This window comes from Schistocerca serialis, chromosome 9 (assembly GCF_023864345.2).
Source record: "Schistocerca serialis cubense isolate TAMUIC-IGC-003099 chromosome 9, iqSchSeri2.2, whole genome shotgun sequence".
Lineage (NCBI taxonomy): Eukaryota > Metazoa > Arthropoda > Insecta > Orthoptera > Acrididae > Schistocerca > Schistocerca serialis.
The window spans coordinates 224517391-224543777 of record NC_064646.1 but is presented as its reverse complement, the minus strand read 5'-3'; positions in this window follow the sequence as shown (position 1 = coordinate 224543777).

Here is a 26387-nt window from a genome sequence, read left to right as displayed (position 1 = left end):
AAAAGTCTTTACTCCACTAGGAGGTACATCGCAGACACACTGAGCTGGACAGAATATCCTGCCAGCAGTGATAGTGAGAGCTCATGTTGGGCTGTACTCTGCAAGACGTGGAGTATTTATGTTAACATCGAGACAATTGACGGCAACATGTAATAACTAGCGCTTCTGCAGACAGAAGTCGTCGATATTGTATCTCTGTCGTGGTCGCAAGACTTTTTCCAGCATTACTGGCTGTGGAAAATGTTGCACCATATCGTTTCAACAGCCTAATTCGTCCACTAAGCTATTCAGGCTAATTAAGATTGCGTACATTATTTTCAAAGAGTTACAAACGCGGTAAATTATATTAAGACTGTGAAGCTGACGAAAAAGTAGCATCCAAAGCGGTTATATTGTTGGCTTAGTTGCGCGTCGAAAGTTATAAGTTGCGAAAGGTGGCAAGGTCATGCTGCAGACTCGTAACTTAAGGCGGTCATAGAACACTATATTTTACGAATAGGAAAGAGGATAATAGGATCGTTACAAGGCCATCAACGGTAACGAGATAGACGCTACTGCCCCGACTGGGGACTGCTGAGTGGCCTACACACTAAAACCGCTGCTACTTCTCGACGCGGTCATGTGACGGAACTGAAGCTACAAAACATTTCTCAGTTTTTGATTTCCTTTTATGCTATGAACTTCTGCACTCCTGGTTTTACTTTGATAACAGTTTGCTTCGTTGTAAGTAGCTGTATTCATCTAATCCAATTTATTCCCTGTAAGCAGCCGGATCCTAAGTAGCTGATCTGTTCAATAAACAACTTATTATTCCCTGTAGCCCGTTATGATTTCTACTTCTTACCGATAATCTTGTCCTACCATCACTACCTCGGACACACCTGCGAACGTCGACTATTAGCATATACATAATTTTGGAAATCTGTTTCGTTAATATGGCTTTACGTCTATACAGTATGTTAACAATTCAAACAATAAGACAAAATTATTGATCACAGATTTCTTGAACGGGGACAGTCCAATCTGCCTAATGTTTCGGATTCTGGATTTGTTGAAAAGAATGCATAACAGCGAAAATAAATTTCTTCGTTTCTTGATCGGATGGAAATATGCAACATGATGATTTCCTAAGTCCCCAGTCACTTCAGAAATTTTTAATCCCTTAATTCGTGAACAAATTTCCACTAAAGAATAAATCAAACCTCATATTTTGAAACCAACAATGATATGCTATAGTGTACATAAGGTCAAAGCTAAGATAATGTTGTACTTGTCAGTTGTAACTGGTTATGTCGTATATTTAAACAACAGCTATTTGAGACACCGAAAACTTGCAACACTTAATTTACTAAAAGATTTCTATTTAAGATTTTGATGATTCACTGCTATTCTTGATTTGGCTTCTAATGGAACATTTTGTTTACTATGGGGGATTTTACAACTGTCACAGACTCTTCCCGCAGGTAGGAGACGATACTGGAAATGTCCATTTGTATTTCGTGGAGCGTAAGCCTTCGGCAATCCATTGCTAGCAAAATAAAAGCTTCAGATTATTAGCAGTTCACTAAAATTTCCACATCGCGTGAAAAGTGAAATGTAATAATTCACAACAGTGTTGAAGTTGCTATTCCATCCAGTGCAAGCCTCTTCATCTCCGAGTAACTACTGCAACCTACTTCCTTCTGAATACGCGTACTGTTTTTATCTCTTGGTCTCCCTCTTCGATTTTTACCTTCCACGCATCCTTAAAGTACTAAATTGGCGATTCCTTGATCGCTCAGAAAGTGTCCTACCAACCGATCCCTTACTCTAGTCACGTTGTGCCACGAACTCCTCCACAATTTTTTTCAGTACCTCCTCATTTGTTATGTGGCGTACCCATCTAATCTTCAGCATTCCTCTGTAGCATCGCATTTCAAAAGCTTGTATTCGCTTTTTGTCTAAACTGTTTATCGTCCATTGTTCACTTCCATATATGGCTACACTCCGTACAAATACTTTCAGAAAAGACTTCCTGCCACTTAAATCTATCCTCGATGTTAACAAATTTCTCTTCTTTCGATGACTAGAAAAGCGTTTCTGAAGATATATATATATATATATATATATATATATATATATACGTAAATAATTAATGTAATTGGTCACTGAAGTATTCAGGTGCACAAATCAACGGAAATATCTGCTTTCTCTTCACTTGATTTAATCTCTAGCATGCGCCAGAAACGTACATTAGTGCCTAATGATGCCTATTTTACACGAACAGTATGTTCAAATTTCTTTGCACGTGCAGCTAGTTCATTACATCAAAATGTGATTTACGTCACTTTACAGATATTACAGAAAAACAAATAATTTTCAGAACTGATCTTCCCTGTGTATCTATCTGTAATTCTCTAAATAATGATGATAGTCTTTCGTGTATTTGTCGCGAGCAAAGGCGTATAATGAAAGTAGCCCTACAAGTACACGAAACACTCAGCAAATAGCGACACACGTCAGAGGCGTTGGTAGCTGCAGCTACATCCGCCGATGTTCAGAAACAGTTAAACTCCCACTATTTCGCGCCGCTCTGGTATGGAAAATCTCGACGTTCGGCGTTAAAGGGTTAACAGTGCGGGAAAGGGCGGAAGGGGTGTAAACTGACTGAAGAAAGCGTGGTAGCGATTTGAGAGGGCTACTTAAAGAAACACTGACACAACTCTGACATCGACTTCCAAAAAAAAGTCAAAACCCTCCAGTGAGTTCTCTTCCAGTTGTCGAAAAAGAGAAACAGTATGCACTGGAATACAAGAAACGAAACAGAACAATTAATGGATTTATTACCTTTCATTTCTCCAAGTGGACATGTTTTCGAAAACTTATCTATCATTTATTGTAAACAATATATCAGGAAAAACCTTGTGAGTCTGTTTAGTGTATTCATCTCCTGGTCTCCCTCTACGATTTTTACCCTCCACGCTGCCCTCCAATACTAAACTGGTGATCCCTTGAAGCCTCTGAAACATGTCCTACCAACGGATCCCTTCTTCTAGTCAGGTTGTGCCACAAACTCCTCTTCTCCCCAATCCTATTCAGTACCTTCTCATTAGTTATGTGATATACCCATCTAATCTTCAGCATTCTTCTGTAGCACCACATTTCGAAAGCTTCTATTCTCTTCTGGTCCAAACTATTTATCGTCCATGTTTCACTTCCATACGTGGCTACACTCCATACAAATACTTTCAGAAACGACTACCTGACACTTAAATCTATACTCGATGTTAACAAATTTCTCTTCTTCAGAAACGCTTTCCTTGCCATTGCCAGTCTATATTTTATTTTGCTCCCCAAATAGCAAAACTCCTTTACTACCTTAAGTGTCTCATTTCTTAATCTAATTCCCTCAGCATCAGCCGACTTAATTCGACTACATTCCATTATCCTCGTTTTGCTTTTGTTGATGTTCATCTTATATCCTCCTTTCAAGACACTGTCCATTCTGTTCAACTGCTCTTCCAAGTCCTTTGCTGTCTCTGACAGAATTACAATGTCATCGGCGAACCTCAAAGTTTTTATTTCTTCTCCATGGATTTTAATACCTACTCCGAATTTTTCTTTTCTTTCCTTTACTGCTTGCTCAATACACAGATTGAATAACATCGGGGAGAGGCTACATCCCTGTCTCATTCCCTTCCCAACCACTGCTTCCCTTTCATGTCCCTCGACTCTTATAATTGCCATCTGGTTTCTGTACAAATTGTAAATAGCCTTTCGCTCCCTGTATTTTACCCCTGCCACCTTCAGATTTTGAAAGAGAGTATTCCAGTCAACATTGTCAAAAGCTTACTCTAAGTCTACAAATGCTAGAAATGTAGGTTTGCAGTATTATATCTCACATTTCATCTTCATCTACATCCTCTTACCTTTATATAACATTGCCCGCAATTACATCGCCCTTGTATAGACCCTCTATATACTCCTTCCATCTTTCTGCTTTCTCTTCTTTGCTTAGAACTGGGTTTCCATCCGAGCTCTTGCTATTCATACAAGTGGTTCTCTTTTCTCCAAAGGTCTCTCTAATTTTCCTGTAGACAGTATCTATCTTACCCCTAGTGAGATAAGCCTCTACATCCTTACATTTGTCCTCTAGCCATCCCTGCTTAGTCATTTTGCACTTCCTGTCGATTCATTTTTGAGACGTTTGTATTCCTTTTTGCCTGCTTTATTTGCTGCATTTTTATATTTTCACCTTTCATCAATTAACTTCAATATTTCTTCTGTCACCCAAGGATTTCTATTAGCCCTCGTCTTTTTACTTACTTGATCCTCTGCTGCCTTCACTACTTCATCCCTCAAAGCTACCCATTCTTCTTCTACTGTATTTCTTTCCCCTATTCTTGTCAATTGTTCGCTTATGCTCTCCCTGAAATTCTGTACAGCCTCTGGCTTAGTCATTTTATCCAGGTCCTATCTCCTTAAATTCCCACCCTTTTGCAGTTTCTTCAGTTTTAATCTACAGTTCATAACCAGTAGATTGTGGTCAGAGTCCACATCTGCCCCTGGAAATGTCTTACAATTTAAAACCTGGTTCCTAAATCTCTGTCTTAACATTATATAATCTATCTGAAACCTGTCAGTATCTCCAGGCTTCTTCCATGTATACAACCTTGTTTTATGATTCTTGAACCAAGTGTTAGCTATGATTAAGTTGTGCTCTGTGCTCTGTGCAAGCGACTTCCTCTTTCATTTCTTGCCCCCAATTTATATTCACCTACTACGTTTCCTTCTCTTCCTTTTCCTACTCTCGAATTCCAGTCACCCATGACTATTAAATTTTCGTCTCCCTTCACTACCTGAAAAATTTCTTTTATCTCATCATACATTTCTTCAATTTCTTCGTCATCTGCAGAGCTAGTTGGCATATAGAATTGTAATACTGTGGTAGGCGTGGGCTTCGTGTCTATCTTGGCCACAATAATGCGTTCACTATGTTGTTTGTAGTAGCTTACCCGAACTCCTATTTTTTTATTCATTATTAAACCTACGCCTGCATTACCCCTATTTGATTTTGTATTTATAACCCTGTATTCACCTGACCAAAAGTCTTGTTCCTCCTGCCACCGAACTTCGCTATATCTAACTTTAACCTATCCATGATACATTATGTGAACAAAAGGGTCCGGTCACCTTGCTGAAAATGACTTACAAGTTCGTCGGGCCCTCCATCAGTACTGCTGGAATTCAGAATGGTTTTGGCCCACCCTTAGCCTTGATGACAGCTTCCACTCTCGCAGGTATAAGTTCAATCAATTGCTGGAAGGTGTCTTGGAGAATGGCAGCCCATTCTTCACGGAGTGCTGAACTGAGGAGACGTATCGATGTCTATCTGTTAGGCCTGGCACGAAGTCGGCGTTCCAAAACATACCAAAGGTGTTGTATAGGATTCAGATCGGTACTCTGTGCAGGCCAGTCCATTACAGGGATGTTATTGTCGTGTAATCACTCCGTCACAGGCCACGCATTATGAACAGGTTCGCGATCGTGTTGAAAGATGCAATCGTCATCCCCGAATTGCTCGTCAACTGTTGGAAGCAAGAAGGTGCTTAAAACATCAATGTAGGCCTGTGCAGAGATAGTGCCATGCAAAACAACAAGAGGTTTAAGCCCCTCCATGAAAAACATGACCACTCCATAACACCGTCGCCTCTGAATTTTACTGTTGGCACTACACACGATGTCAGATGACGTTCACCGGGCATTCACCATTCCCACACCCTGCCATCGGGTCACCGCATTGTGTACCGTGATTCGTCACTCCACAACGTTTTCCAACTGTTGAATCGTCCAATGTTTATGCTCCTTATACCGATCGAGGTGTCGTTTGGTATTTACCTGCGTGTTGGGTGGCTTATGAGCAGCCACTCGAACATGAAATCCCAGTTTTCTCACGTCCCGCCTAACTGTCATAGTACTTGCAGTGGATCCTGATGCAGTCTGAAATTCCTGTGTGATGATCTGGATACATATCTGCCTATTACACATTACGACCTCCTTCAACTATCGGTGGTCGCTGTTAGTGAACAGACGAAGTCGGCCTGAACGCTTTTGTGCTGTACATGACCCTTCACATTTCCACTTCACTGTCAATTCGGTAACAGTGGACCTAGGGATGTGTAGGAGTGTGGAAATCTCGCGTACAGACGTATGACACAAGTGACAACCAATCGCCTGAACACGTTCGAAGTCCGTAAGTTCCGTGGAGCGCCCCATTCTGCTTTCTCACGATGTCTAATGACTACTGAGGTCGCTGATATTGATTACCTGTTAGTAGGTGGCAGCACAACGCACCTAATAAGAAAAATGTATGTTTTAGGGGGTTTCCGGATACTTTTGCTCACATAGTATAGAATTTAAGATCGACAATAAATCTGTTGTCTAGAACTAATTTCCGTGATTACTTTACGCTCTGCCACAGTGTACTACATGAAGTTAATACACCAACTTCATTACGTACAAACTTTCATTCTTATCGTTGTCTTTTTCCTTGATTTATGTGTTGCAATTTACATGGTCTCACCGACACAGTAAAACAATAAAAGTACTCTAATTAGCTACGAGCACTCATCAATTACAAGGCCCCCTCGCAAGTGGCTCATAAGCTGAGGAGAAATTTTCAAAGCTTGTTCCCTCACAGAAGTGACACGTACCTTAGGGAACAGAAAGGATGAGGGCGCAGAAATACTGTGCTATGTTGACTCGAGTACAAAAAACGCTAGTCTGTCATCAAGTTGGAAATGAAATCTTAAACTAAAGAAACCAATGAATCTTTCGAAATGCAAAACGGATACGTAAGAGACCTGCTCTACACTACAAGGATTTATGAGTTACCGGTACGAAAAAAGTAAACCGGAAAGAATTCTTCAGCGAACACTGAGAATGTCATAAACAAACAATACAAGGAAATGTTGCGTAACACGCTACGTTTTTGCTCCAGCTGTAACATTCCGTCAGCATTGACATTACATCAGGTGGTTTAACTTAACTATACCTAATAACCCGCGACTACGTTATTATCTGCTTACGAAGCCCTGAGCGTGTCGCAGTCTCAATTCTCTTCTCTCTGCCGCCTCTCTCTCTCTCTCTCTCTCTCTCTCTCTCTCTCTGTATCATTTCCTTGTATATGACAATATACTCCTTCCCCGGAGATGGAACCAGGGCAAGGACGTTTGGAAATAACAGGCAAACTGAATTGGAACACTTGTTCACAGTTCATCCCCTTGGAAAGAAAGTTCAGGAACCAATTTACGAGTAATTTAAAACAAACATTGGTGCAGATTTCGTCGTTACAAGTAGGCTACGAAGAATTTAATGAGCGGATTTTGAACATACACTCCCTGACCAAAGAAGAGAAGTACCCAGAGACATGGTTGGGCGTGAATGTACATCGTACACAGACACATGATCGGCGGCTATGTAAATGGTTATGTAGGGAACAGCCACCAGAGTGCATTAGCGTCGTTACTAGGCACTTACACTGACGAGCCAAAATATTATGACCACTGCCCGCAGCGAGGTTGTATGTTGTCAGGTGGCGCTAAGGACACGTGATGCGGTAAGAGAATTATATGAGTGGAACAGAGACGAATGAGGAATCGGTCTAGGCAGGATAAGTGGAACAAATGCGGAAATGCGCCGACTTAAGCGGCTTTGACAAAAGCCAGATTGTTGTGGCCCAGTGCCTGGGAGCGAGCATTTAGGAAACGGCGAAGCTGGTCGACTGTTCTCGTGCCACTGTCGTATCAATAGAAAGTGGTTGAAGAGCAGTGAAACCACGAGTAGGCGAAAAGAAGTTGAACGCCCATACCTAGTCACAGGCTTGTCCACTCTCTAAAACAGGATAGGCGGCGATCTGCGGTAGATCTGACGACTGAGTACAGTGCTGGCGCAGGCACAGGTGTTTTGGAGCATACCGTTCAGCGCACGGTGTTGAATACGGTGTTCCACAGCAGAGGACCCTTACGTGCTCACGTGTTGACTCAGCAACATCGTCAATTATGAGTACAGTGGGCACGGGTTCATCGAGATTGGACTGCGGATCAATGGAATCGTGTCGCTATCCGGATGAATCCCATTTATTGTTAAACCAGGTCGATGGCCGTGTCCAAATACGCCGTCATACAGGCGATCGGCTGCTCCAAACATGTAGCGCGCCACGGACAGGAGACACTCACTTGGGCTTCCAAGGGACCTGCGTTAGTAATCGAAGGCACCATGACAGATGTGGACTACGCGAACATTATTAAGGACCACCCGTAACCCCTTATGTTTGACGTCTTCCTCAACAGTGGTGGTGTCTTCCAGAGGGATAACTGTCCTTGTCATAAGGCCAGAATATTGCTGCAATGGCTTGACGAGCATGGTAGTAAACACACGTTGATGTATTGGCCATCAAACGCGGCTTATCTGAATCCCGTGAAACCCAATCGGGACGCTGTCGGGCGCCAGCTCCGCGCTCACAAACCAACGAGGTTGGAACACTTGCACAGAGTGACATTTGCATGGAGCGACACTCACACGGAACCTGCGGCTCTTGCAGAGCTAACTGGCTTTTCACAGGTTCGGGTACACTAAGAACTCTAGCAGTTCATCACAGCTGCTCATGCGAGCTGGCTCGTGCTCACATGGCAGCAGTGAACAACCATATATCGCCGGCCGTGGTGGCCGAGCGGTTCTAGGCGCGCAGTCCGGAATCGCGCGACTGCTACGCTCGCAGGTTCGAATCCTGCCTCGGGCATGGATGTGTGTGATGTCCTTAGGTTAGTTAGGTTTAAGTAGTTCTAAGTTCTAGGGGACTGATGACCACAGATGCTAAGTCCCATACTGCTCAGAGCCATTTGAACCATTTTTGAACAACCATGCATCGCTTCAGGTTGACAGTTTAATAGCAAATTTATTTTGAAGGCTGTGCTGTTAATGACAACTAACGATGACATTCAACATCATGAGAACTGACAATGAAATTCAACATTTATTTTAATATTTTTATCACGCAAAGAACCGGAGCAGCTAAATAAGAAACACGGTATTTTTTACGACTGTTGCAGCCTTATGACTGCCCTTTTAGGATAAAATTTAAATTGACAATTTTACATGTCGTTTCATTTTATTTAAACGTGAAACATAAAACCACGGAATGTCAATGAATATTACTTATTTTGGTTTTCACTATAGGATCAATGTCTGGTACCACTTTTCCAGTAATGCTACTTCAAAGACAAGCTCTTAAATTAAAGTCTGCCTGTGTGCTTCTAAGGGCGGATTTCGTTCTCTTGATTAAAAAACCAGGATGTACATGTAAGTCTAAACTTCCGATATAATCATAGCTGCAGACTTGTAAGGTCTTGAAAATTTATATCGAAGAAACAGAAATCTACGAGACTAATTTTTCTATGAAACGAATCACGCAAACGACACATTGCAGGTGTATGGCCTCTGTCTGTATGTGAGTTTCCACACTGTTAACATAACCCGAAAATCAATGAAACTGCGCAACCTTTTGCAAGCTCAAAAGCTGTATGATAACTTGATCCAACTGCAGATTCATTCATTGAGTGTTCCTCCTGAAAACAAAAAAGGATTTTCGTGGTGAAAATGTTGGGAAAATTACTGCGACGTTTTTTTCTCTGCTCCCTAATGACTAATACATCTTTAGTCATATCGCTTCTTTTTTTTTTTTAATTATTGCACATCGGCTTCTCGCTGTTCGCCTTCCAAATGTTTATAAACTTTTGCGTGAGATCTATTTTAATGTGGTTGTAAACTGAATTTTTTCGTTATTTTCAAACTTTTGAAACATATTAATAGAACACTAAGCCTATCAAGAAACCATCGCATACAATAAACATATAGAATAGGCATTCTGCGTTGGTACGCTGATGCTGATGTGTCTAGCCGCTTTGAAGTTCCTAACCCGATCACCATGCCCTTTAAAGACAGGTACTCTCTATTTTAAGGGGAGATTCCGTCCTAAAACTTCCATTTTTTTTCAAGACAAATTTAATGGCTATTTCACATCTTTGGTGTGTTTACTCTTAGATCCCAAAACGTTCTGGCGGTATTGGAATTAACAAGTACGTCTAAGAAATCTTTGAGATATAGACTGCGTAAGGGGCTGTGGCACGCCGAAAGATACGAAAGATAATTTTCTATTTCCAGCACCACCAAACAGAACCATCTGTGCTACAAACTTAGCATAAACCCAAACCGAGCGAGGTGGCGCAGTGGTTAGACACTGGACTCGCATTCGGAAGGACGACGGTTCAATCCCGGGTCCGGCCATCCTGATTTTTAGGTTTTCCGTGATTTTCCTAAATCACTCCAGGCAAATGCCGGGATGGTTCCTCTGAAAGGGCACGGCCGACTTCCTTCCCCATCCTTCCCTAATCCGATGAGACCGATGACCACGCTGTCTGGTCTCCTTCCCCAAACCAACCAACCAACCAACCAACCATAAACCCAAACTGGAAAAAGCAAGTCGCAAGATTTCCAGGAAAACTGAAGCGTAACAATTGGAAGCCACTCGCTGGCAATCAATTACTTTGCCTGTTGACTGTGTAGATATAAATGTAGAGAATTAACTGAAGTTCTGTTCAGTACAATCAACAAGCTCCAAGGAAACAGGCATTGCTTAACAATCAGATATCCGTACTACTGCACCTCCTCAAGAAGACTTTTAGTAGATTTTTATTCAGAAAATTCAAGAAAAATACCATGCACATCTTGAAGTTAAAAGAAGAAACCTCATATAAGCAGGAAGGGAACACGTTATGGGACCGCTGAATTTTAATTGGCATTCGTCTTGCTGTAACACTCATTTTTTGATAATATGTTAAAATCCATTTTTCCACAAGTTTGTTTTTTTAAACTCAGAACCAACTTTTTTTACCATAAATGCAGACCAATCTGAATGAATTTTTGCCGAAAGTAGTCTTGATGTTCGTACTGTTGTGTGACGGTAAAAATTAATTGCCGAGTCGTAGCCTCTATTAAAGAGCTGCCCTGCATCTTCTACGTAAACTGATGAAACTGTAGCGTCTGTTTCTTTTGCTAGCGTCTTTGCGCTGACAAAATGTTCTCGCATATCATTTGCTGCGTCATCTGGAATATGAACTAGTCTTTCATTGCGTTTATTCTTTTTAAAGTTTACACAAGGCCATTAAGTCACATCTTGTTTGTTTGTGTAGTTCACTATGTTCTGATGCTCGTTGTAAATCAGTAAAGGCTTCCCTTTGGTGAACTCGGTGAATTCCATTATCTCAGCACTAAAACACGTAGCACTACTTGCCAGTCAGAGGTCATCTGCAGTACTGAACTCTGGAGAAAGCCACGCACACGAGCAAGTGCGGGAACAGGGAACTTTTTGTAAGGACTGGACTTTGGCCTTCCCCAGAATATGTCGTCGGTAGCGGCGGACAGGCTGGTGTATACGACTTTTGTAACACCCTGTCCACTACCTACAATGTCCTGGGCTCCCTATAAATGTCAACACGTTCTCTCTCCGTCCAAGTATCACTCCCTGCAAGTACCACAAACTCCAAACCAAACACCCGTAAATTACGGGAAGTGTGTGACCTGTGCGTAGCCATCTGGTGCCACACACCTCTGGGACCTGTCGAGTAGTTGTCGAATCCATTGCGCGCAGTATCACTGTTAAATCGCGTTCCAGAAGTGAAGCAGCACGCTTTCAAGTAAGTGCTTATAATTATTTGATTCATCGGAGTATACAAGTGACACGTTCTAATCCGTCGCCTTACTATCTGGAAGCAGCAAAATATTGCAGAACCCGACAGGATGGCCGATCCGGTACGGAAAGCAGATAGCAACTAAATACATTTTGAGTACTAAATTCTATTTGCGTACATCTGTCCTTCTCACATTTCAGTAAAAACAAATAGTGATCATCTGTAACCACACGAGAAATATTAAAATATTAGTATTAGTGTTAGTAATAATAATATAATTTTCAGTGGTAGCAGCATTTGCGGGAAAAAACTGAAAAGAACTTAGATGGTAGTAGTAGTATTAGCTGAAACGTCCCCTTAGAAAAATTAATGAATTACTCTGCTGGAAAACATCTTACGTTATTTGATTTTCAAACAGATGAACAAAACTGCACGTACTCAGACATTTCTCTCTTTACTTATTCTGATCATCACTAATCTGACACACAATAATTTTAGCGCAATGCAATCTGACTTTCAATAATCCCTACAAAAGAATGTCCCTGACTAACAATAACCTATACCTTTCATGAATCACTTACCTCACAAAAATCTTCGTTACTCGAACTACTGCAATACAGCGAGCGCCAATACTGCTAGCCAAATAAATGATTCTAAATACTGAAGGCACTAACTACTGATAGGCACAGTTAGCAAATGAAAGGTTTCGATAGAGAACAAACACTGTATTTACCTTAATAGTGTTCAAAAGTCATTATATATATATATATATATATATATATATATATATATATATATATATATATATATATATACACACTCCTGGAAATTGAAATAAGAACACCGTGAATTCATTGTCCCAGGAAGGGGAAACTTTATTGACACATTCCTGGGGTCAGATACATCACATGATCACACTGACAGAACCACAGGCACATAGACACAGGCAACAGAGCATGCACAATGTCGGCACTAGTACAGTGTATATCCACCTTTCGCAGCAATGCAGGCTGCTATTCTCCCATGGAGACGATCGTAGAGATGCTGGATGTAGTCCTGTGGAATGGCTTGCCATGCCATTTCCACCTGGCGCCTCAGTTGGACCAGCGTTCGTGCTGGACGTGCAGACCGCGTGAGACAACGCTTCATCCAGTCCCAGACATGCTCAATGGGGGACAGATCCGGAGATCTTGCTGGCCAGGGTAGTTGACTTACACCTTCTAGAGCACGTTGGGTGGCACGGGATACATGCGGACGTGCATTGTCCTGTTGGAACAGCAAGTTCCCTTGCCGGTCTAGGAATGGTAGAACGATGGGTTCGATGACGGTTTGGATGTACCGTGCACTATTCAGTGTCCCCTCGACGATCACCAGTGGTGTACGGCCAGTGTAGGAGATCGCTCCCCACACCATGATGCCGGGTGTTGGCCCTGTGTGCCTCGGTCGTATGCAGTCCTGATTGTGGCACTCACCTGCACGGCGCCAAACACGCATACGACCATCATTGGCACCATGGCAGAAGCGACTCTCATCGCTGAAGACGACACGTCTCCATCCGTCCCTCCATTCACGCCTGTCGCGACACCACTGGAGGCGGGCTGCACAATGTTGGGGCGTGAGCGGAAGACGGCCTAACGGTGAGCGGGACCGTAGCCCAGCTTCATGGAGACGGTTGCGAATGGTCCTTGCCGATACCCCAGGAGCAACAGTGTCCCTAATTTGCTGGGAAGTGGCGGTGCGGTCCCCTACGGCACTGCATAGGATCCTAGGGTCTTGGCGTGCATCCGTGCGTCGCTGCGGTCCGGTCCCAGGTCGACGGGCACGTGCACCTTCCGCCGACCACTGACGACAACATCGATGTACTGTGGAGACCTCACGCCCCACGTGTTGAGTAATTCGGCGGTACGTCCACCCGGCCTCCCGCATGCCCACTATACGCCCTCGCTCAAAGTCCGTCAACTGCACATACGGTTCACGTCCACGCTGTCGCGGCATGCTACCAGTGTTAAAGACTGCGATGGAGCTCCGTATGCCACGGCAAACTGGCTGACACTGACGGCGGCGGTGCACAAATGCTGCGCAGCTAGCGCCATTCGACAGCCAACACCGCGGTTCCTGGTGTGTCCGCTGTGCCGTGCGTGTGATCATTGCTTGTACTGCCCTCTCGCAGTGTCCAGAGCAAGTATGGTTGGTCTGACACACCGGTGTCAATGTGTTCTTTTTTCCATTTCCAGGAGTGTATATCAGTTCGTGACATCCAGTCTTACAAATTTACTCTCTCTGATGGACACACATCCAGATCGTCTGCTCTCAAAACTCCGCCATCTCTCTCCCCACATCCACCAATGCTGGCGGCTCACCTCCAACTGCACAATGCTACGCGCTGTTCACACCCAACAGCGCAACACTACAATAGCAAATTTCAACAATGCAAACCAGCCACAGACTGCACACAGCACAGTTAGTGATTTTCATATAGAGCGCTACATGGCGTTACCAACATAAAAACCTAAACAGCCTACTTACATAGCCCCCATGCTCCCCACAAAAAATTTTACAAATTGTTTTGGGCATTGGATAATACATATTTGTTGAAAAAATTTTATATTAACGCTAACAAATATATCCAATGCACACACTTATCGATACAATGTTAGTCAAATGCTAAAAGTTTCTCACAGTCCATAAAGACAGTCCTGATCATTCATCACAATAATAATTACAGTTTTTTTCACAAAGTCTCATTATTAAAAGAAAATGCACACGGAAGTTGTGGATTTCCATGCAGTCTTGAAGAAGTAGTGTTGTCCTTCCAACGGAAAGACAGTGCTGACTCTTGACATGCAGACACGTAATGGGCCACAACAGAGCAAACCCACAGGAGAGTCAGTCGAAGTTGAAGAATATTGATAGGTAGGTCATCACAGAGCAGTAGTCCTGTTAGAAATTACGGTATTGGTGGGCCACCAGAGGTGCAGACCCACTGCAGTCCTTGTAGATATAATGGTATTGGTGAACCATCAAGGATGCAGACCCACTGTAGTCCTTGTAGAGACAGCCAGCAGCCATCTGTTGCAACTGGCAGGTACACAATCACCATCAAAGAGTCTTGCGGATGATATGGCAAGTCCATAAGTCACCACTTGTGGACTCACAAAATTTTTGGAATTGTTCTTAGAACCAGCAATTCTGTTAACCAATCCCTTGCTGAATTATTAACTCATGTGCAAACACTAACAGTCCCAACTTCTCACATATTATGCATATACTATGACCAACAGACACGTGTGCAGTGAAATGTATGCTTACAAGTTACTTAATTTGATGAACTGGTGTCCATTACAATTTTATAACACGAGAATACAATTACAAAGATACAGAAAACATCATTAAAACATAATAATATAGATAAAATTTGTAGTAATACAGGCTTTACAAAAGAATAGAAGTAGACATGTACACGAGTGTTACAGGAATTATGACATAAGTAAATATATAAAATAATGAGAATAGTTTTCGAAACATGAATTGCACACATGAACATTAAAACAAAACAGAATAAATAATGTCTAAACATGTTTACAAAGTAAATAACATATTATAAATGCAAATTATATTTGAGGATAACAGTATTCCTCATCATAGTGGATGTAGCTGAGTATTAGAAAAATTCTACAACGTAAGTCTTATCAGATAAACACAAAGACAGGAAGACACAAATACACAAGGTACACAGACACACAGTGGAATAACTCAAAAGGACAGGACAGGGTTTTGTTTTCAGTGTGACATTTGGTACTGCAGTCCAACCTAAAACTTCATTTCATAGATGTTTCCTCTTATTTCACCTTTTTTTTTATACCTTGTCAATTCATTTCTTCCAATTCATCACAACTCATTCTCTTATATAGCCTACCCCCTCTTAAGCTAACTTAAATCTACTGAGCTCAGATGCTAAACTAAGGGACGAGGCAATGCAGCAGCACAAAACAATTAACAACAACAGCAATGACAAAAAATGCAATTTGGCAAAGCAAGCAGCAATAAATACAAATTAGCAAAGAAAGTGCAACATTATCACTAATATGAGCCAATGTGCAGTAGTAAAACTGGCTTAAAACAATGTAAAATTCAGTAGAACTATGTCTGGCAAACAACAGCAGAAAATGCTATAACTTATACCTAAACATGACAAAGCTCACGCAGAAAAAATATTACAGTAAAAATGCCATGTTTAATACCTATGTCACATCTTAACACTAGAGTGATGCATCACGATAACTTACTCTATCAGACAAGTTACCAAATCGTAAAAAAATTATTTATGCAATTCCTGTGAAGGGAAATGTCTATATGTGTTCCTTTTTTTTTAAGAAAGTAGATCATAAAATTATTGTTTAAGGGATCTGTAGACAGAAAATATTTATGTTAGTACATCTATTAAATTTTATATTAATCAATGCTGCAGTGCAGCTAGAAACTAGATATTAAACAAAATAGGCAAATATATACACAAAGGAAGGCATGAAACATCATTCACTAGCCATATGGCATTTCATAAGGCAGTAAAAAAATCTCTCAACTAGAAGGACAGTAGTCATAATCAGGTGTATAGACATAAAATATTTCTCGTCATTTCATTAGGCATTTCAGTAAATAACAGAAAGTATGACTTCAAAATTGTAGTCATATGTTTCACGTATGAGCGTGTCTAATTTGAAATGCTTTCTAGAGCTCAAAACCGTAGTCATATGTTTCAAGTATGAGCGTGTCTTATTTGAAATGCTTTCTACAAAGAAATGTCAATAGCGAGGTTAATGGCCTCACCTTTTTTTGTGGTGCCTCTGAAAGGCACGGCTTTTTCTTCCAGACAACTGTCGTAGCTTGGCGCCTACAGCACGTTACATCAAGGTCACTTAGCTTTCTTACCGAAATATTTACGACAGCAGTTTCCGCTTCAGTGACAGTCCGATAAAAAAAATTTCACAGGTCGAGAATTTGCGTTACAAATGTGTAGAAACAAAATCCTATAAATATAACAGTGTCCAAAAAATATTCGTCCTCACTGTGATACATTCACGCATTTACACACATTTCATAACTCTTAAAGCACGATTCTTGGTTTCGAACATTCTTTTTCACAAACCAGAGTCCATAACCACTACTCATTATTCCTTACCTTATTACCCATATACATATTCGTTGACACTTCTTCAATATTTCATCATAATGAATACGTAGCATAATCAAATTCCTCATATAGCATCAGCTTATTGATCATAGTCATACCTCAACAGCATAATATACATCATCATCGTAATGAAATATTAAATCCTCTGAATAATCGGAAGTCACCCATTGGGATTTTTTGTGATCTATCAAAGGCTTTTGACTATGTAAATCATGGAATACTGTGGTATGAATGGGACAGCGTTCAAATGGTTTAAATCATACGTAACTGGAAGAGTGCAGAAAGCTGAAATAAACAGTTTAGATAATATGCAAAAAACTGGTGATTTCTCAAACTGGGGAACAATCAAGAATGGGGTGCCACAAGGCTCGGTCTTGGGTCCTCTGCTGTTCTTAATATATATTAATGACTTACCATTCTATATTCATGAAGATGCAAAGCTGGTACTTTTTGCCGATGATACAAGTATAGCTGTCACACCCCACAGACAAGAATTAACCGGTGGAATTGTAAACGAAATTGTGTTTTTCAGACAATCATTAAGTGGTTCTCTGCAAATGGGCTCTCATTAAACTTTGAAAACTTTGACAAAATACAGTATATACAGTTCCACACAGTAAATGGAATGACCCCATTAATAAATATAGACTTCGATCAGAAATCGGCAGCTAAGGTAGAATATTCAAAATTTCTAGGTGTATGCATTGATGAGGGGTTGAACTGGAAAAAACACATTGAGGATCTGCTGAAACGTTTGAGTTCAGCTGCTTATGCTATTAGGGTCATTGCAAATTTTGGCGATATACATCTGAGTAAATTAGCTTACCACGCCTATTTTCATTCTCTGCTTTCGTATGGTATATATTCTGGGGTAACTCATCATTGAGTAAAAGAGTGTTCATTGCACAAAAGCGTCTAATCAGAATAAATGGTTGAGCTCATCCAAGATCATCCTGCAGACACTTATTTAAAGAACTAGAAATCTTCCCTGTAGCCTCACAATATATATATACACTTATGAAATTAGTTATTAACAATCTGAACGAATTCAAAAGTAATAGCAGTGTACATGGCTACAACACTAGGAGAAAGGATGACCTTCACTACTCAAGATTAAATCTAACTTTGGCTCAGAAGGGGGTAAATTATGCTGCCACAAAAGTTTTTGGTCACTTACCAAATAACATCAAAAGTCTGGCAGATAGCCATATAGCATTTAAAAGGAAATTAAAAGAAGTTCTTAATGGCCACTCCTACTCATTAGATGAATTTTGGATATAGTAAGTGGGTAATTTCCCAACCAACATAAAACAAAAATATTGAGTGTCATGTAATATTTTGTCTAACATAATATCTTGTATAGACACCTTTTATTAAACTGACATGTTCCACATCATTACGAAGTGTCGTATTCATGATCTATGGAACAAGTACTAATCTAATCTAATCTAACCTAATAATAATATCATAACACCTCAGTCAAATCTCAAAAACGTCGTAGCTTTCTGCAATAATTTCAAAACCTAAAAAATTTCTCTGCTCATTTCAATAGTGTCATTTTCCTCAAACCTACTTTAAAAATCATGATTCCATACAAAATACATCATTCAAAGCTCTCATAGTATCGCAATGGTTCCGAAAAAATATGAACAGTTCACAAAGTACAGACAAAATACAATTTCATTAGTGTGAAGTTATCCAACTGTGTAATTGCGTAAACATGTGTCACAGAGGAAGTAAAAAAATGTTTGTCTAAGTTAAATGAACAGATAGCTGTGTAATTATGTGTTAGAGAAATATGGTACCAATGTGTAAAGTTGTATAAGCAAATACCATATTAGCTGGGGCTCCTTGTGCTTGCCAAACACATGGCACACAAAGTAAGTGTGTACCCCCCTGAGGATTAATGTAATTATACCATCAGGTGTTACAGATATTACAGCAATGGAATGAAATGTATCACGGAAAACTTTCTTTGAAATTCAAAAATTTTTAAAAATAAATGTTTTAAGTACAAAATTACTCACTCAAATACGTGTCCTTTAGCGCTAAATGTGCGTCTTGCTGTAAGATAGTTCTGTGGAAGTTTCGTAGTTATCGTCCTCCATAAGCTAAGTTCTGCAGAAGTCAATGTACTTACCTCATCATAGACAAAAGTGAAATGCTATGCATATAGATATCGTAGTTACTACGTACATTACCGTGATCAAGAAAGTACTACACTGTAACGTATTGTTGTGCTACGAAAAAGGCTGTCTCATTGTAGCTATACCACAAAAGTTACTACTAAAACATGTTTTAGTAGTAACTACTACTAATTATTTTGGTTCCCATATTGTCTGTTTATCTGATTGTCTCTGTGATAGTCATTACTATGGAAATGCGATCTTTCTCTGCAACTATTACCACTCTGCCAACGGTTGTCATACGGGTGGTGTCTGTTCTGGTATGCATTCGTAATTACTGGAAAGTTAACTTCAAAACATTGTTGCATGTTAACAGTTTCTAAGTGTGATGAAGAGTACTAGTAACGTGAAGTTAAAGATTTTATGATGGCAAAGACTAAATTAAAAGCAGATTATCTCTCAATAAACGGTTTTACATGTGAAATATGGTGTAACCCTTAACCCTTCCCAGTGCGCAGAGTTTCAACTTCAAAGCAATTATGTTGTATACGTCAGTAAGGAATGCTAAAATTTTTCTCAAGGTTAGCGTCTTATGTTACTTTTCTTGGAGCCCGCCAGCGCACGTGGCTGCCTGCGGAGCGAGTCATTGTCTGTCTCTCTGTTGGCGCGCGTCGTTATTAGGATTAGGAGACCAAAGTTCTACAAATTCACCATGTCGAGAGGGCCTTGCCCTGTTTGAATCCCGCCATTTCTGATGAAATTCGGGTCTGTCGTTTTGTCGGTAGTTCACATAGTTTCTTTTTTTGTCGGTCATGTGGTGGAGAATTTCTCCCGGAATCGTAAATGCGCGGTGGACCGTTGCGTCTGAAGTTATTCTGTATCCCTTGATAATAATTATTTTGGTTCCCATAGTGTCTGTTTCTCTGATTGTCTCTGTGATAGTCATTACTATGGAAATGCGATCTTTCTCTGTAACTATTACCACTCTGCCAACGGTTGTCATACGGGTGGTGTCTGTTCTGGTCACGATTTACGTTGTAAGAATAGCCTTGTTGTGTCCAGTTATTATTTGTTTCATCGCGGAATTGTGACAGATGTGACCTGTAATTGTTGTGTTCCTGTTTTCGCATCCCTCTATTGTCATTGTCAACTTCAAATTATTGTAACAGTCCCTAAAAAGCCTCTATGTCGTCTTTGCAACATCCTGCCAAAATAGTATGTCGTAAATGTTCACGCAATTTGATTAAGCAAATGCAGATGAGTTCTGAGAGGCTGTATGGGTCTGAAAAGTATTGATTCTTGTGCAACATGTCTTCAAAATATTTCACAAGACTGGAAAATTCAGATTGTTCGAAGTGTTTCATCATTATGATGCTATGTTTTACTCGGTCTTGTGTAGCATGGGACCAATATGCTGAGAGGAAAGCATGATAAAATTCTCCTTCACTGTGACAATCGTGAATGATCGATCGTATTCTTACAGCTGGTTCATTCTGTAAGTAGCCACACATAAATTCTAATCTGTGCTCTAATGACCAGTTGGGAGGAAAACAATGAGAGAATTGATGAAGCCATGCCTGTGGATGAATGTCGTTGCCGGAATTCTTAAATGTTTTGAATTTACGTGCAGTAATGAACAGCTTATAGCCAAAGTCATCGTGTCGGCGCGTCGTATATCGGTCGTTGTTACGTCGCGTCGGCGGTTCCATCTCAAAATTCGGTGCACCTTGCCAATTTCTTTCATAATTTCCGAAATGCCCTGTGTTATTATTTTGTGGCTGTTCCGTATTTCTATGTCCCTGTATTGGAGCGCGAGTGTCCTCTGAAATACGTAATTCTTGTATTACTTGTGCCAACTGATCTTGTACTTCCTAGATTTCTCTTTTGCACTGTGTACTGATTTGATCTTGATTTTGTTTCAATTTTCTAATTTGTTCATACTCTTCTGTGTCAGTGAACGCTACAGGTCTTAAGTCATTCAGATAATCATCTACTTTTGCAGATAAATTAGTGAACTGATCCGAAAGTTCGGCTACTTTCTCCGATAGTGAACTTATTTCCTCATTGTGTTTTTCTGAACCAAGTTTCAGAGTGTCCATTTGTGTTGAAATCGTATCCACTGTCTCCTTTAAGTTTTCCTGAGTTTTTGCAAGTTGTGTAACCGAATCGGTAGATGCAACTGAGTCAATTTTAGCTTGCAAGGTGTCGTGATTCTCATGAACCATAGTTTGCAGTTCCTTTATGGCTGCTTCGTGATTCTGTAATGCATTTTCATGACGCGAAAAAATAGGTTGGAAATGCTCACAAATTTGTGTTTTTACGTCATTACAGACTTTTTGACATTTCGATTCGATTTTAAGTACTCAGCAGTTAGATCTTCACGTGTTTGTTCAAGCGCGGTGTCTAACTTTTGAAGCTGTTACTCTGTTTGTCTCTGGTGTTGTTCCATTGTGTCTAACTTTCGAAGATTTTGTTCTGTTGTGTCTAACTGTTGCTGTGTTTGCTCTGATTTTCTTTCATTTGTTGCATTAATTGCAATAATAATGTATTAGTGTCTGGAATCTGCTCCTCTATGCTTCTCGGCAGTGCATTTGCACCGGAAACATTCACATTTTGACAAGCAGAAAATGTGTCTTGACTTATTTGAGAAAACGGTGAGGACCCAAAACCTGAATCTACAGTATTTGCAATATTGTGTCCTGTCATTTCGGATTCCTGAGGCGAGCTGTTGCCGACCGATCGATCGATAATATTCCCTGTTCACTAATTGTTTCACTGTCTACACCATTATTTGCAGCCCGCTCCATTTCCCTATGCACAATTACCAAATTACTACGTTGAATGTCTGTTAATTCATTACACGGTGGTGCTGATAAGCTACAATCGTCGTCACTATCATTTCTCAGTTTACTTTGGAGCCTAGTGTTACGTTTTTCACATGCCATAATTATTACGTATTTCACACGATAACAAGAAAAGCACAATTTGAAGAGCAAAAACAAGAAAACACATTAGCATAGCACTGAAAATAATACCTCGTTAACTGCATGCGCATCTGCGAAATACTTCGTGCAAATGTACATGCATGCCACAACTGTTTTACTGTACAACAATGGAAGACTACAACTACAAAGGAGATTCTCTCTGCAATTACGAGCTAGCAATAAACAAAAAAATGGTTCAAATGGCTCTGAGCACTATGGGACTCAACTGCTGAGGTCATTAGTCCCCTAGAACTTAGAACTAGTTAAACCTAACTAACCTAAGGACATCACAAACATCCATGCCCGAGGCAGGATTCGAACCTGCGACCGTAGCGGTCTTGCGGTTCCAGACTGCAGCGCCTTTAACCGCACGGCCACTTCGGCCGGCTTAGCAATAAACAAAAGCTACACTAATTACACAAACTACAAGAAAAAATCAGAAGATTTCAGTGAGACATCCTAGGCTAAGGTTCGACATATGAAACGTCCCCTTGGTAAAATTAATGAATTACTGTGCTGGAAAACATCTTACGTTATTTGGTTTTCAAACAGCTGAGCGAAAACTGCACATACTCAGACATTTCTCTCTTTACTTATTCTGATCATCACTAAACTGACACACAATATTTTTAGCGCAATGCAATCTGACTTTCAATAATCCCTACAAAAGAATGGCCAAGACTAACAGTAACCTATACCTTTCATGAATCACTTACCTCACAAAAATCTTCGTTACTCGAACTACTGCAATACAGCGAGCACCAATACTGCTAGCTAAATAAATGATACTAACTACTGAAGGCACTAACTACTGATAGGCATAGTTAGAAAATGAAAGATTTCGATAGAGAACAAACAATGTATTTACCTTAATAGTGTTCAAAAGTCATTATATATATATACATATATATCAGTTCGTGACATCCAGTCTTACAAATTTACTCTCTCTGATGGACACACGTCCAGATCATCCGCTCTCAAAACTCCGCCATCTCTCTCCCCACATCCACCACTGCTGGCGGCCCACCTCCAACTGCGCAATGCTACGTACTGTTCACACCCAACAGCGCAACACTACAATAGCAAATTCCAACAATGCAAACCAGCCACAGACTGCACACAGCACAGTCAGTGATTTTCATATAGAGCGCTACATGGCGTTACCAACATAAAAACCTAAACAGCCTGCTTACATAGCGACTTTTTTGTAGTTGGAATAGTTGTATGGTTCGTTACTGTAGCAGTAGTATATGGTGTCATAACGGTAGTAATAGTAGTAGGTATAATGACAACCGTAAATCAGTCAAGAAAATTTGAAATAAAGAAAACCAATGGCTCTCTTTCTGTCACAGTAAAGCAAGACCCCAACTAAAGTGGCAGAGATGCCATATGAAAACGATAGGTATCTATCTACATGTTAGATAATAGTAGAAAAAATTAAAAGGAAGGAAAAATAGTATTACAGAGAATGTAAACTTAATTCAACCAGTAATCTTGCTGCAGTGATAACATCGGTTCCCGGCAGATCACTGAAGTTAAGAGTTGTTGGGCTTGGCTAGCAGGTTTGTTCGGACGATGAGGAGGGAGTTAAACATAATTCATTCTCAGAACAGAAAAAAGGGATAAGAAAATAAGTAGATGATTAAGAGGATTGACGCTATGACATTACCTGTTTCACGTATCTAGAATCTGACTATCAGCCACTCGCCTATTTAAAATAAATTCATACATGTGAACGTACTATTATAGCAAAACAATATATATATATATATATATATATATTCTCTTTTTTTTCTTTCAATAAAAAAATCTGAAATGTAAAACCAAAGGCATGAATTAGCTGTATTGTAAGCAAAGACTGTAATTTTCGGCCACGCTTCTAAAAGACGCACTATCAATTTTTTAACAGGAAAAGCAATGCCACTTCAATTTTTCTAACCGCATATTGGCGCCTTTTTTTTGTATGAGCTTGAACTGCACACACGAAAGTGGCTTTGCCTGATTCTAAGACTAAATAGATCATTTTTTGATCTTAATTTTTATTATACCCATGTCAAAAAACATCAGCTTTTATCATTCCTTTCTTGTGGATGGCATTTTATATGCATTTTTATCGTTCCAGTGGCCGTACAACAAAGATCTATGCGGTCTGTTCGGTGATATATCGATAGGACACGTTACCTCCTCATTATTACAAAGCATAAACGCCCGGAGACTTATCTGTCGATCATTTCCACTTTCTTGCATACATTTTCACACACGAGATTTCTTAAAATGATAGGTCATCTATCATTGAACAATGACGTCGTGAATTGCTGCACAGGCGTGATGTGGCTCCACTATTTAAATATGACGATCAACTACTATATAAGCTAATGGTAGTATAATTAATCAAAAGAGAGAATAATTTTTTTTTTGTTTATAATCGTTGGGGTTTCCTTTTTCGCGTCGCGGTATTCAAGTTATGCAGAAGGTTTTGCAATCATAGCCTTTTTATATTGTGACCTCCTGAGAAAATTTTTTAATAAAATATATCAGGATTTAGAGAGACAGGGAGAACATTTCAACATACATGTAATTCTGTATGTGACTGTCCATTGCTGTAACCAAGAAAGTGAACTATGTAAAGTAAATAAAAAAAATGTTATCAGGCATGATGGTGTATATAAGGGGCGTGAACAGTGTCAAATTTTGAGCGACCGCAGTGAAGGACACGTTGATGCAGCGTACGCGTATGAGACTGCATTATCAGCACCAGACTGAATTTCAAAGGGGCCTCAGGCGAGGCGTAAAGCTTTGTGTCGTGCAGTCATCAAGGGTACCCGAGTGGGCCTTCGGCTACGAAAGCCCATATCGATGATGTTTCGTTGAATGGTTTGCACGGTGACACTTGTTGATGGCACAGTATTCAAATCTGCAGCAAGTTACGGAAGGGGTGCACATCTGTCAATTTGAACTATTCTCTTTAGTCGTCGTTGGTGGCCGGCCGGATGGCCGAGCGGTTCTAGGGGCTTCAGTCTGGAACCGCGAGACCGCTACGGTCGCAGGTTCGAGTCCTGCCTCGGGCATGTGTGTGATGTCCTTAGGTTAGTTAGGTTTAAGTAGTTCTAAGTTCTATGGGACTGATGACCTCAGATGTTAATATATATATATATATTGAGAGACCAATGTCAAAATACCAGGAGTCGTGAACAGGGGCCGACAAGAGTTTCGTCAACTTACACCACTTACTGCCCGAACCGCCCGTTTATGAGCCAAAAATATCCTTTTAGAATGGAAAGTGTTAGCCCAAAATATAATACCATACGACGTAAGCGAATTAAAATAAGCAAAATAGACTAATTTTCGTGTCGAACGATCACTGACTTCAGATAGCGTTCGAATAGTAAAAATGTCAAACCAGCCAACCATGTAGAGCGTGAATTGCGTGTCTTGCAGTCCTACTAAACGCGGTTCCAATTGCATCCGCTGTTTGACGCGGGTCTTTTCTTGCCTGTGGCACATTGTAGCGGTCATCTGCCGCTGCAGCTCACCGCGGTCGACCAGCTCCCCTGCCGGCAAGGGTGGCCGAGCGGTTCTAGGCGCTACAGTCTGAAACTGCGCGACCGCTACGTCGCAGGTTCGAATCCTGCCTCGGGCATGGATGTGTGTGATGTCCTTAGATTAGTTAGGTTTAAGTCGTTCTAAGTTCTAAGGGACTGATGAGCTCAGAAGTTAAGTCCCATAGTTCTCAGAGCCATTTGAACCATATGAACCAGCTCCCCTCCTTTGGGCAGCAGTGTCTGTCCTTCGGAACGCTACCCATGCTGTGAGCAATACCAATTTCTTGGGCTCCATTCGTCATACTTCTTCCGTCTTCCAATTTCACTACTATTCTTCCCTGTATGAAGTCGTCCAAATGTTGTCCCCGGACCATGCTGTAACCAAGAAAACCACCACAGTCTGTCGTAACTGTTCCCTGGTTGACACACACCATATTTACCTGTTTCTTCAACTGCCTCGTGACGCTATAGTCACGCTGACCTCTCGCCACGCGACGTCCATTTTTCTGTGCACGACTGGAAAAAAACATTTTCCTGCATTTCCACTCATTTCCACGGAGCAGTTAATGTGTTACGTTACTGTATCAATCCCGTCCTTAAATTTTGCAAAGCAGTGTATTTATGAAGTAAATGCGAGACATTCATGTTGTGGATCCATTTGTTTGCTTGTGAGTGTATTTTATTACCTACGATGAAAGTCGACTTTCGTTGAGTTCGGTACCAGACCACCAAATTACAGCAGACTGTGGTGTACTTGTCGTGATGCATCCCGAGCGTGACTCAGCTCTCGCGTAGTACACGTCCCGCACGCCGGCGTG